The sequence below is a fragment of the Neofelis nebulosa genome, chromosome 18 (genome assembly GCF_028018385.1).
Source record: "Neofelis nebulosa isolate mNeoNeb1 chromosome 18, mNeoNeb1.pri, whole genome shotgun sequence".
Taxonomy (NCBI): Eukaryota; Metazoa; Chordata; class Mammalia; order Carnivora; family Felidae; genus Neofelis; species Neofelis nebulosa.
The window spans coordinates 8,871,345-8,882,684 of NC_080799.1; the positions used below are offsets into that span (position 1 = coordinate 8,871,345).

The window sequence follows — 11,340 nt, forward strand, 5'->3', positions numbered from 1 at the left end:
GTGACGAGCAGTGACAGGGGGCTGTCCCATGCACCGCAACCACATGGCAGATGTGCCCAGGCTGCCTGTTGGGGCACCGGTGGGGCCGGGTGCCCCGGGTGCCCAGGAGGGGGCAGAACAGCCAGGTGAGAGGGTCTTGAATGCCAGGCCAGAACTGAAGGCACTGGGGAACCAGAGCCAGCTTGAAATGGGAGCAGAGATGGTCAGTTCTGCATTTTAGACAGATCATCCTGGGGCCGGAAGGTCAGGGGCAGGGGGAGGAGGGATTGGAAGGGGCAGAAACGAGGGCAGGGGGGCCCAGGAGGGGGAGGAGGTCTGGGGAGGGGCGATGAGCTGTGTCGGGGCAAAGAGGAGGAGGAGAGCTAGGGAAGATCATCCATAGACTGATGGGAGGGGGAGGGACGGGGGCGGAGACGGGGTGGGGGGAGGTTGGGGGCAGGGGATCTCAGGCTTGAGGCTTGGAGGCCAGCTGGACCCACCTGGAGGGTTCCACCTGAGAGGGGCTGTGGAGAACTCAGAAACCACTTGGAGAGAAGGAAGAAATCTCGCCCGAGGCGAGAGCGTTACACGGTCAGGCTAAATCTGGGCCCATGCGCAATACCCAAGCGACCTTGTCTCAGAGGGCTCCAGGCTAAACCAAGGCTTCGGGGTCTCTCCGGCGGGCACCCAGACCTGACTGTGTGAGGTGGGTTTTCCCTTACTCAGCCACCCACCTGCCAGACCAAGAAGCGGGGAGATACTTTCCGTCCTGCCTCCAGTCATGAAGCTGAACTTGCTCCAAGGCCATTGCCATGGGAATGCAGGTATGTGTGTTGGGGTAGGCCAGAGGGTCCACACCTGTGCCTGCTCCATCAAAATGCAAAGCCAGTATTTTTTTTTTTTTTTAACGTTTATTTTTGAGACAGCGAGAGACAGAGCATGAACAGGGGAGGGGCAGAGAGAGAGGGAGACACAGAATCTGAAACAGGCTCCAGGCTCTGAGCTGTCAGCACAGAGCCTGACGCGGGGCTCGAACTCACGGAGTGCGAGATCGTGACCTGAGCCGAAGTCGGCCGCTTAACCGACTGAGCCACCCAGGCGCCCCTCAAAGCCAGTATTTTATGGTCCTGGTGGTGAAAACACTTGCAGAAAGAGAACTGATGTACCAACAAGGACTCAAATAAACAGTATCCTCTGCCGGGGGGAGGGGGGCTCCTAACAGCCAAGTTTGAGCCCTTTGGGCATAGAAGATGTAAAATTTCCTGGGACTTAGGAGGGGTTTCTTATATGTATTAAGAGACAGCAAAGCAGTGCTCTAATGCAGATTTTGACTAATGAACCTTAGTCGGTGTCCCCAAATCCTTTAAAAACAGAAAAAAGACTGGGGCGCCTGGGTGGCTCAGTCGGTTGAGCGTCCGGCTTCGGCTCAGGTCATGATCTCGCAGTCTGGGAGTTCGAGCCCCGCGTCAGACTCTGTGCTGACAGCTCAGAGCCTGGAGCCTGCTTCGGATTCTGTGTCCCCCTCTCTCTCTGCCCCTCCCCCACTCATGCTCTGTCTCTCTCTGTCTCAGAAATAAATAAACATTAAAAAAAAAAAAAAAAACAGAAAAAAGATTCATCTGGCCCAAATTGCCATCCTGTGGGTAGAAAAAGCCAAGAGTCCTCAATCTCGTTTGTGCCTCAGACCTTGTGGTAGTCTGATGAAGAATAATGCTCAGAATAATGTTCTAAAACTCACGAAGCAGGGCACCTGGCTGGCTCAGTCGGTGGAATGTGCAACGACTCTTGATCTCAGGGTTGTGAGTTTGAGCCCTGCGTTGGGTGTAGAGATTACTTAAAAATAAAATCTGGGGGAAAAAAAAAAAAACACCTCATGAAGTAAAATGCATAGACTTGCAAAGGAAATAAATTTTACTGGAATTCAGCCAAAATATTAACTACAATTAAAAACTAATTTGGGGCACCTGGGTGGCTCCGTTGGTTAAGAATCTGACTCTTGATTTCAGCTCAAGTCAGGAGCTCACGGCTCATGAGTTTGAGCCCCTCGTTGGGCTGTGCACTGGCAGTGCGGAGCTTCCTTGGTATTCTCTCTCCCTCTCTCTCTCTGCCTCTCCCGTGCTCACACACACTCTCTCTCAAAATAAATAAATAAACATTAAAAAAGATAAAAAATAATTCAAATGAGAATTTTAACTTGCGATACGGCAAGCTACACGCTTCTTTGTTAACACTTTTCTTTCTTTCTTTTTTTTTTTTTTTTAAGTAGGCTCCACGCACAGCACGGAGGCCAATGAGGGGCTTGAACTCATGAACCTGAGATCAGCACCTGAACTGAGATCAAGCATCACTTAACTGACTGAGCCACCCAGGTGCCCCTATTAACGCTTTAAATAGCAAGCTCTAGCAGGGGCTCTAATAAGTACCATAATTTTCAAAGAATGACTAGTGTAATTGATGCTTCGAAGTTTCTGCAACGACCGAGATCTGATATGAAAATATCCCTGATTTCTAGCCGTGGCAAAGCGACAGGTGCCACTAACACTGCTGTGGTTTCTCCTTCAATTAAAGCATTGTAACTCTTAGCTAGCTGTTAGTTAAAGATGTAATTTTATACCCATTCAAGTTCATGGACTTACTGAATGATTTATGCATAAACCATCTCAGAACCTCAGGTTAACAACCCTGCTCTAAAGAGTAAAAACAGGGGCGCCTGGGTGGCGCAGTCGGTTAAGCGTCCGACTTCAGCCAGGTCACGATCTCGCGGTCCGTGAGTTCGAGCCCCGCGTCAGGCTCTGGGCTGATGGCTCGGAGCCTGGAGCCTGTTTCCGATTCTGTGTCTCCCTCTCTCTCTGCCCCTCCCCCGTTCATGCTCTGTCTCTCTCTGTCCCAAAAATAAAAAAAATTAAAGAGTAAAAACAGGGGTGCCTGGCTGGCTCAGTTGGTAGAGCATGTGGCTCCTGATCTCAAGGTCATGAGTTCAAGCCCCACGTTGAGTGTAGAGCTTACTTTAAAAAAAAAAAAAAAAAAAAAAAAGAGTTAAGGCAATTTACATGTATTTGAAATAGAATGTTCAGAGGTGGCAGAGAAACGATGGCATCGTGATAAGAAATCAGATGCACACTATCTGAAAAGCCCTCAGCATGTTCTCTCACTGACCTTATTCTCCTGGTTTCAGACTGGCTGGAGAGGGCTAATTAAAAGAAAGCAGTTAAAGGATTTTATGCCCATGTATATTTCTGCGTCCTAACTTTCAACTTGAAGCTTTGTAAATTGGAAGATTATTTTGTAACTTCACTGATATTAAAATTTGGTGCCCAGGAGCTTTAAAAGATACCAGCAAACTCATAGAGACAGAAAGTAGAGGAAGGGTTACCAAGGACTTGGGGGAGAAGAGAAGTTATTGCTTAATGTGTATAAAATTTCCATGTGGGGTGACAGAAAAGTTTTGGACATAGATATGGTAATAGTTGCACAACATTGTGAATATCATTAATGCCACTGAATTGTACACTTAAAAATGGCTAAAATGAAAAAAAAAATTGGCTGAAATGGTAAATTTGGTGCAATTTATAAAACACACACACACACACACACACACACCAAATAAATTACCGTGTATGCACAACAGATTAGCAAAAACTACATTCAGTACCCTCCATGACCAAAATTGATCAGTGAGAATTTTTAGTTGAGTAGGAGAGTTATAAATTGGTAGGTTAAGTGCCTTAACCACTTCGAAAAGCTCACAGAGTGTGAGCAGGGGAGGGGCAGAGAGAGAGGGAGACAGAGAATCCAAAGCAGGCTCCATGCTGTCAGCACAAAGCCCAACGTGAGGCTGAAACCCACAAACCTGAGCTGAAGTTGGATGCTCAACCAAGTCACCCAGGCACCCCATTAACTGGTTGTTTTAAGAAAAAGAAAGTGAGGGGCGCCTGGGTGGCGCAGTCGGTTAAGCGTCCGACTTCAGCCAGGTCACGATCTCGCGGTCTGTGAGTTCGAGCCCCGCGTCAGGCTCTGGGCTGATGGCTCGGAGCCTGGAGCCTGTTTCCGATTCTGTGTCTCCCTCTCTCTCTGCCCCTCCCCCGTTCATGCTCTGTCTCTCTCTGTCCCAAAAATAAAAAAAAAAAAAAAAAAAAATTAAAAAAAAAAAAAAAAAAAAAAAAAAGAAAAAGAAAGTGAAACACAACGCATAGAATGGGAGAAATTATTTCCAAATAGTCTATCTGATAATAGTCTAGCATCCAGGATATATAAAGAACTCTTACAACTCAACAACAAAAAGATAAATAACTCAAATGAAAAAATGGGTACCGAAATAGACGTTTCTGGGGCTCCTGGGTGGCTCAGTCAGTTAAGCATCCGACACTTGATTTCAGCTCAGGTCATGATCTCACAGTTTGTGAGTTTGAGCCCTGTGTCCAGCTCTGCACTGGCAGTATGGAGCCAGCTTGGGATTCTCTCTCTCTCTCTCTCTCTCTCTCTCTCTTGAGCCTCCCCCTCCTCAAAAATAAGTAAACATTAATTTTAAAAGAATAAATAGACATTTCTGGGATGCCTAGGTGGTTCAGTCGGTTAAGTATGCAACTCTTGATTTCAGCTCAGGTCATGATCTCACTGTCTTGAGATCGAGCCCCGCATTGGGCTCAACACTGGGCGAGGATCCTGCTTAAGATTCTCTCTCTCCCTCTCCCTCTGCCCCTCCCCCACTTGTGCAGGCGCACATGCATTCACACACAGACTCTTTCTCTCTCTTTCTCTCTCAAAAAAAAAAAAAAAAAGACATTTCTCCCAAGAACATATACAAGTGGCAAATAAGCTCATGAAAAAATGCTCAACATCATTAGTCGTTAGGGAAATGCAAATCAAAACCACAGTACAGGATTTCTTCTGTGGGCCATGAAAATGTTCTGGAGTCAGATAATGGTGGTGGCTGCACAGCTCAGAGAATATACTGATAACCACTGACCTGGTTCCAGTTCAAAAGGGTGAATTTTAGAGGCACCTGGGTGGCTCAATAGGTTGAGTGTCTGACTTTGGCTCAGGTCATGATCTCACAGTTCGTGGGTTCAAGCCCCACCACATCTGTCTCTGTGCTGACAGCTCAGAGCCTGGATCCTGCTTTGGATTCTGTGTCTGTCTGTCTGTCTGTCTGTCTCTCTCTCTCTCTCTCTCTCTCTCTCTCTTCCCCCCCCCCCCCCCCGGAGTCCCCACCTGACTCTATCTCTCTTTCAAAACTAAATAAATATTAAAAGCTTTTTAAATAGGTAAACATTAAAAACAATTTGTAAGGTGAAGTTTAATGTAAATGTAAATACGTGAATTACATGTCAATAAAGCTACTGAGATAAATAATTTACAAATGAAGTTATTAAAGAAGACTTCATACAAATCTCAAAAATAATTCTACGCTTGAAAAAGGAAAAATTTACACAAAATTCTTTGTGTAAAATTTCAAGATAATTTTTTTAAACCTCCATATATACATATTATACTTAAACTTCTGATTTTCATTTTTGTGTTTTAAAAAATAGGGGCGCCTGGGTGGCTCAGTCGGTTGGGCGGCCGACTTTGGCTCAGGTCATGATCTCGCGGTCCGTGAGTTCGAGCCCCGCGTCGGGCTCTGTGCTGACAGCTCAGAGCCTGGAGCCTGTTTCAGATTCTGTGTCTCCCTCTCTCTGACCCTCCCCCATTCATGCTCTGTCTCTCTCTGTCTCAAAAATAAATAAACGTTAAAAAAAATTTAAAAAAAATAAAAAATAAAAATAAATGTATGATGGTGCCCCACTAAGTCAAAATTCTTTTTTTTTTTTTTTTTTTTTTTTTTTTAATGTTTCACTGTCAGCACAAACTCCAACGTGGGGCTCGAATCCACGAACCACAAGATCAGGACCTGAGCCGAAATCAAGAGTCAGATAATTCAACTGACTGAGCCACCCAGGCGCCCCAAGGCAAAATATTTAAATATCTGGAGTAAACACATAAAATGCTTTAACTTTTACCATTTCTAGGAAAATCCATGGATCCCAATATTCAAAATTAATAAGGCTTTGTAAGGTCCCAATACAGTATAACCGTACCTTGGGTTGGTTTGTCAGTTGCTAATCTTCGTGTTTCTGAAATGACTTATTTATGGAAAAAGACAGCCTCACTGAGGTTAAACTGAAATACAAGAGAACAAGATCCCCAAAACAATGATCAGCAGCACGTTCACCACCAAGGCTGAGGTCAAATGGGAAATGGGAAGTTTCTTTTTAAGTTACTTTAAAATCCTGCCCGGAGGTCATGCATGGATTTAGATTTTTGCACCGAATTCAAGGTAGCTTACATGTCTGTTCTAGTGACTGTGGCTGCATAATGACTCACCTCAAAGCTTCATGGCATAAAACAACAACAATCATTTTATTATCTCTCACGGTGGCTGCGCATCAGAAGTTCTCGAAGGGCTTGGCTGGGTGGTTCTGGCTCAGGTATCTTACGCAGTTGCAAATAAATGGTGGTTGGAGCCTAGCAGCTAGGGCTGGCCAGCCTTCTCATACTCTTCCAGTAGCCTTGGGGCCTCTCCATTTGGGCTAGTTGGGGCTCCCTTACAACATGGCGGCCTCAGGGCAGTTGCATTGCTTATGAGGTGGCAGAAGGCCACTCCAGGGGGAGTAATCTAGAAAAGAAAGGAACCGAATTGCATTTTTATGACCTAAGCTTGAAAAACATCTGGTATGGCTACTGCAAGGTTGGTTACAAGCCTACCCAGAATTCAAGGGGAAGGGACTCAGCATCTCTTAGTAGTAAAAGTGGTAAGGTCCTCAAAGAGCATATGAGATAGAAGATTTTTTTTTTTTTAAGATTTTATTTTTAAGTAATCTCTACACCCAACGTGGGGCTCGAACCCACAACCCTGGGATCAAGAGTTGCACGCTCCACCTCCTGAGCCAACCAGGTGCCCCAAGATGAAAGATATTGTCGTACCCATCATTGGAAGATAGAATGTGTTCAGTGCCCATGGCTGTAGCTCTCATTTTTCTCTGCTGTGTCTCCTGAAACTCTGAAGTATACCACCAACCAAAATGACACTATGGAGTTTATAAATAAAATATAAGGGTGGATGGGCAGCTCAGATGTATAATAATCAAAGGTGCTGGTAGAATCTGTTTATACACTGGCTCTTGAGGAACTCGGATAACAGTATAAACATTCCGTGGACTTATGGAAGGTGTTTCATGTAAGTTTTCTCGGCATGGTTTTTTATTTTGGTAAGATGTGTATACCTCACAACATACCACTTTAACCCGCTTTAAGGATATAATTCAGTGGCATTAAGCATATTCATGTTGTGTAGCTGCTGTCACCACCCTTTGCAGAACAATTCCATCACCCCAGACTCAAACTCCACGCCTAGTAAACAGCAGCTCCCCATTTTCCCCCTCGACCCCAGTCTCGGGATGGTTTGTTTTGTTTTCTTTTGTTGTCAGTAGGCTCCACACCCAGTACGGAGCCCAGCATGGGGTTTGAACTCACCATCCCAAGATCAACACCTGAGCTGAGATCAAAACTCAGACAGTTAACCAACTGAGCCACCCAGGTGCCCCTTGAGATAGTTTTTTGGGTTTTTTTGTTTTAATTTTTTTTTAACGTTTATTTATTTTTGAGACAGAGAGAGACAGAGCATGAATGGGGGAGGGTCAGAGAGAGAGAGGGAGACACAGAATCCGAAGCAGGCTCCAGGCTCCGAGCTGTCAGCACAGAGCCCGACGCGGGGCTTGAACTCACGGACCCCGAGATCATGACCTGAGCCGAAGTCGGACGCTTAACCGAATGAGCCACCCAGGCACCCCGAGATACTTTTTTAAATGTAGTATTTGACACACTTCTCTGGTACTTCTTATTAATTTTACTTAACATTAGTGCAATTGAATTTTCTGACTTTAGCTTTTATAAATTTGTATCTGCATTTATCTGCATATAAACACTAAAAGTGCCTATGATAAAGAAATAAATAAACAAGGGGCTCCTGGGTGGCTCAGTCAGTTGAGCATCCAACTTCAGCTCAATCATGATCTCATGGGGTTCGTGGGTTCGGGCCCCATGTCGGGCTCTGTGAGGCCCAACAATTCAGAGCTGACAGCTCAGAGCCTGGAGCCTGCTTCAGACCCTCTCTCTCCCTCTCTGCCCCTTCCCACCTTGTGCTCTCTCTCTCTCTCTCTCTCTCCCTCTCTCTCTCTCTCTCTCTCTCTCTCTCAAAAATAAATAAACATAGGGGCACCTGGGTGGCTCAGTTGGTTAAGCGGCCGACTTCAGCTCAGGTCAGGATCTCACGGTCCGTGAGTTTGAGCCCCGCGTCGGGCTCTGTGCTGACCGCTCAGAGCCTGGAGCCTGTTTCAGATTCTGTGTCTCCCTCTCTCTCTGACCCTCCCCTGCTCATGCTCTGTCTCTCTCTGTCTCAAAAATAAATAAATGTTTAAAAATAAATAAATAAATAAATAAATAAATAAATAAATAAATAAACAAACAAACAAACATAGGGAGTGCTCAGGTGGCTCAGTTGGTTAAGTGGGTGACTCTTGGTTTCAGTCCAGGTCATGATCTCACAGTTCGTGGGTTCGAACCCCACATCAGGCTCCATACTGACAACACAGAGCCTGCTTGGGATTCTCTGCCTCTCTCTCTGCCCCTCCCCGGCTCGAGCTCTGTCTCTCAAATAAATAAACATGAAAAATAAATAAATAAACATTAAAATAAAATGAATGGTAATTAATGAAAGGACAAAGCTAAGGTTCTAGACATCTGCCTCAGTCAACACGGGGTAGCATGGACCAAATTCACTCTCCATCCTCAGACAGTGCCACGCAGAACATTGGACAGCGAGAGGGAACAGCGATGTCTGGCAGACAGGAAGCAAATGAGCTGAGCCCCACGAGGGTCCCAGATTACCGCCTGGAAAAGGTTTCCAGGCTGCGGTGCAGGGACGGGGGAGCCAGGAAGAGCCCAGCAGCCTCTGAAAGCTGAGGACGCAGAGGCAGAAATCTAGAAAGTAAAATGGCTACAGTCCGCAGGGCAAGTAGCGGGAAGAGCAAGCTGCATGGTGACAGAATTATGGAGACCGGCCGAGGGCCCTCCCTGAGCGTTCAGTTGAGAATACTGAATCCACCTGCAGTATGTGATGTGAAGAAACTACCAGAGGCCAGGAAGAGAGTCACCTGGAAGGATCAGTGGGAACAGGGCGCCGTACCCACAGCGGGGCCAACAATAGTGTAAGCGTCCAACAGCCAGAGTGGGAAACCTCCAAGTCCAGAGAACATCAGAGTGCAAGGCAGGGTGTGGCCTCAGCAGTGGAGAAAATCAACCCCGGACCAAACAGCACTTCAAGTTTAAAAGGAATAAACTGGGAGGGGGTGGGGGCCTGGGTGGCTCAGTCGGTTAAGACTCCGACTTCGGCTCAGGTCAAGATCTCGTGGTTCGTTGGTCCGAGCCCTGCGTCGGGCTCTGTGCTGACAGCTCGAAGCCTGGATCCTGCTTCGGATTCTGTGTCTCGCTCTCTCTGTGCCCCTCCCCTGCTCACACTCTGTCTCTCTCTCTGTCTCTCAAAAATAAATAAGTGTAAAAAAAAATAAAATAAAATAAAAAAAAGGAACAAACTGGGGGCACCTGGGTGGCTCAGTCAGTTAAGTGTCCAACTTTGGCTCAGGTCATGATCTCGCAGTTCGTGGGTTTCAGCCTCATGTTGGGCTCTGTGCTGACAGCTCAGAGCCTGGAGCCTACTTAGGGTTCTGTGTGTGTCTCTCTCTCTCTCTCTCTCTCTCTCTCTCTCTCTGCCCCTCCTCCGCTCACGCTCTGTGTCTCTCTCAAAAATAAATAAACGTTAAAAAAGAAAAAAGAACAAATTGTCTCCAAGTAACAGAACAGTGTCCCAGAACAAAACTCAAGGATATTTAGAAGAATATAAAAATACCCATGGGGTGCCTGGGTGGATCAGCCGGTTAAGGGTCCGACTTCAGCTCAGGTCATGATCTCGCGGTTTGTGAGTTCAAACCCCACATCGGGCTCTGTGCTGACAGCTCAGAGCCTGGAGCCTGCTTAAGATTCTGTGTCTCCCTCTCTCTCTCTGTCCCTCCCCTGCTCATGCTGTCTCTCTCTAAAAATAAATAAACTTTAAAAAAAAAGAAAAACTTAAAAAAATTACCCAGCATCCAACAAGGTACAGCTCTCAAGGTCTGACATCCAGTTAAAACTTAGCAGGCGTGTGAAGAGAAAAGAAAGTTTAACCTATAACGAGGAAGACAGTCAACCAAAAGTGACCCAGAAATGACACCGATGGTAGATTAGGAGACAAGGAGATCCGGAATGGTTCTTATAATGAGATTCCGCATGGTCTAGAAGCTATACAAAGTAGTGAACTCGATAAGTAGAAACGTGAAACATACAGCAAGCAGAGTGCCCAAATCAAGCTTCTAGAGATGAAAATTACAAGGACTAAGAAGAAAAATACCCAAGACCTGATTAACAGCAGACTGGGCCTTGCAAAAGAACAGGTTAGCGAGCTTGGAGGAGGAGTAACAGAAACTAACCAGAGGGAAACTGAATAAAAGTTAACGGCCCAGGCGCGAGAAGACAAATATTGTATGATCGCACTCCTTTGAAATATCAAGAATCTGCAGGTTACACAGAGACAGGAAATAGATCAGAGTTTACCAGAAGCTGAGTGGAGGAGGGCATGGGATTATTGCTTAAGGCTGCAGAGTTTCTGTTGGGGCTGACAAAAAAATCTGGGAACAGTGTGGTGACAGTTGTGCAACACCACGAACGTAATTCATGCCATTGAATTACAGTCAAAAAGGTTAAAGTGGCAAACTATATATATATTTATATAAATTATATATTTTATATATGATAGATATTTATATATATAACAGATATTATTTATATATAAATGTATACCTATGTGTTTTGATATATATATATATATATATATATATGTAATATATATTTATCCACAATAAAAGAATTAATAAAATGGGATGCCTGGCTGGCTCAGTTGGTAAAGCATGTGACTCTTGTTATCAGGGTCATGGGTTCAAGCCTTACAGTGGACATGAAGCCTACTTAAAAACTAAAAATTAAGAATAGCTAATAAATAAAGTTAAACAAGATAAGCTGTTTTAAAAATGAACAGAGCATCAGCGAACTGTAGAAAAACTTCAGGCTGCTAAACATCCATGAATTTGGAGTCCCCAAAGAAGGGGAGAGGAGAGAGAGAAGGGGACCAAAATGTTGAAGAAATAATGGCTGAAATTTTTTCCAAATTCATAACACGCTAAACCTACACATTCAAGAAACTCCGTAAATCCTAAGTGCAAGAAACATGAAGAA

General features: G+C 45.2%; 1 long non-coding RNA gene across 1 annotated transcript; it reads left to right on the plus strand.

The window, feature by feature from the left end:
* Positions 1 to 443: 443 nt before the first annotated feature.
* Positions 444 to 7,583, plus strand: LOC131501123 (uncharacterized). Its single transcript, XR_009256652.1, has 2 exons — positions 444 to 803; positions 5,822 to 7,583. It is a non-coding gene; the product is annotated as an uncharacterized LOC131501123 (long non-coding RNA).
* The last annotated feature ends 3,757 nt before the right edge of the window (positions 7,584 to 11,340 follow it).